Source organism: Malus sylvestris, chromosome 7 (genome assembly GCF_916048215.2).
Source record: "Malus sylvestris chromosome 7, drMalSylv7.2, whole genome shotgun sequence".
In the NCBI taxonomy this organism is placed as follows: domain Eukaryota; kingdom Viridiplantae; phylum Streptophyta; class Magnoliopsida; order Rosales; family Rosaceae; genus Malus; species Malus sylvestris.
Genome location: NC_062266.1, coordinates 5,477,626 through 5,480,068, shown reverse-complemented (window position 1 = coordinate 5,480,068; position 2,443 = coordinate 5,477,626). Strand labels below are relative to the sequence as shown.

The 2,443-nt window shown below is 38.2% G+C and overlaps 1 long non-coding RNA gene across 1 annotated transcript; it reads left to right on the top strand.

The window, feature by feature from the left end:
• The first annotated feature begins 1,015 nt into the window (after positions 1-1,015).
• LOC126628025 (uncharacterized) lies at positions 1,016-1,791 on the top strand. Its single transcript, XR_007625210.1, has 2 exons — positions 1,016-1,552; positions 1,590-1,791. It is a non-coding gene; the product is annotated as an uncharacterized LOC126628025 (long non-coding RNA).
• The last annotated feature ends 652 nt before the right edge of the window (positions 1,792-2,443 follow it).

Genomic DNA, 2,443 nt, shown 5'->3' with positions numbered 1-2,443 from the left:
TTCATCAAAATCACATTTTAACAACCACTAAGCCTTCTAGACTACTAGGAAGGAAGATTGAAGGGTGTTTTCGACTTACCTCGTCGGAATTCAAGTGCACCGTGACTGTGCACAGTGTGAAGAAGAGAAAGAGTGAGCTCGGAGAGGTGCAAGAGAGAAGGGAGGATCTGAGTGATGGTGATGGGTGCTGTCGTCTTCATTGATGTGGTGTGGAAGTGAGGGTTTGCAGGGAGAAAGGACACGGGTGAGAGGGAGAGGAGGGGAGAGAGCTAAAGGAGAGAAAGAGAGACGGGGGACAAAATAAAAGGGATGGGCCCCTTGGGCTCATCAATTTAGGTCCAAAAACCATTTTTAAATAAAAAAATAGGATTGGGGTGTTTCAGGGTGTCAATAACTTCTTCAAGTATCTCTAATACAAATGATTTTGCGGCACTAATATAGTTATTAACATGAAAATTGAAAATCTAATACATGTTTCAGCAAATTTCTCAAATATTTCTAAGATATATATTGTGAGTCCCTACTATCACAACAAATGGTTTTGAAGTACTAAGACTTATTAATCTATCTTGTTGTGTCTACACCATTTGTTCCTTTCTATTAATCTTAGGTTAAAGTTTTATAACTTTAATTAATATTCGAAATAATTTTATAACTTAATATCCGACGTTGATTTCATTATAATGTTAATATAAATTTAACCCTTAAAAACGGATACCATCACCCAAATACCTCCATAGAGAAAGAAAAAAAAATACCTTCATAAATCCCAAACACTTTCTTTTCCCAATATTTTGAAAAAATAAAAATAAAATGAACATGTTTATCTTGTTATTCAAATAAAAGGTGAAAAAATAATTATAAACAAAAACCTGTTTTAACTGTCAACAAGTTTCTCACTTATCTCAACTCTCAGTGAATTTTATGTACCGTTTAAGAATTTTCTCTCATACTGTTATTCATCCATTTCTCACTTATAACTCATAAAGACAATATGTTTTTTTGTACATGTAAACACGGAAATTCCTGAAACGAAAGAGACAAGAACACGTGTCCAAAATAATATTTGTATTAATGATTTAGGGGTTACAATCTCTTCTACAAATTTATCCTCTGATTCTATCTTTGAAACGTGTAGATGTAGTGTTGTTGATCCAAGGGCCGTCGAGGCTTGATCTTGGACGAACAGTTGATGAATGATGAACACCTTCTTCAAGGGCCGTCGGGGCTTGATCTTGAATGGGTGGAAGTTCTTCAAGGGGCGTTGGAGCTTGATCTTGAAGGAGGATTTCACGAAGAACAGATAGGGCTTTCTTGATCCTTCGGGATTTGCTTGAGAGCTTCAGAGTTTCGAGGCTTCAAGGCTTTGGTGTGGTGTGATTTCTCTTCCAATTTGGGAGTAGAGAAAGTGTATCTAAAATCCTCCCTTGATTCTTTGATGGAGGAGCCTATTTATAGGCTTTGGGAATGAACCACCACCATCCATTTGTTTTGGTGGATGTTGTAGGTGAATTGGTGGATTGTTGTAGGTGAATTTGGGTGGAGGTTGTAGGTGAATTTGGGTAGGTGAATTTGGGTGGAGGTTGTAGGTGAATTTGGGTGGATTGTTGTAGGTGAATTTGGGTGTATGTTGTAGGTGAATTTGGGTGAAGGTTGTAGGTGAATTTGGATGGATTGTTGTAGGTGAATTTGGGTGTATGTTGTAGGTGAATTTGGGTGAAGGTTGTAGTTTTAATGCAATGGTCAACATTTATTTCACTAAAATTTCAATGTTTACAAATGTAATTTTAATGTGATGGCTAACATTTATTTCAACGAAATTTCAATGTCTACAAATGCCCCCACTTCAAGGCGCGTAGTATACATGTGCTTGTCACGTGTAGAAGATGCGTTTTGAAGTCCCTTAATGTAGATGTCGATCCAAGGGCCGTTGAGGCTTGATCTTGAACTGGTCTGGGAGTTTCTTCAAGTGCCGTTAAAGCTTGTTCTTGAATTTTGTTTGAAATTTCTTCAAGGGCCGTTGAGGCTTGATCTTGGATGAAATTGGACCACAAGGAGCTTCACGTAGTAGACGATCCTTGGCTTTGATAATGGATGAATCGGCACGTATTTTGTTGTGCTTGTTGACTTTCCACAGCTTTGATCTTGAACTAGGCTGGATGAGTTTTCTGGTTTCCTCCAAAGGACTTTCCACAGACTTAATCTTGAACTGGATTTGACTCAAGGGTGGTGGACACTTGATCTTGAGTCAGGGTCGTTGAGGCTTGATTTCGAACTTAAACATGACCACGAGCAGTTTCAGGACATGCATGCTTTGAAAGATCAAGGAAGTTCGCAGCATTTTCATATGAACCCTGAGCAGTTTTGTCAACAGTATGATCTTCAAGATTGATGGGCTCTTCTTCCAGTTGGTGACTTGATCTTTAAGGATTATCGAGGCTTT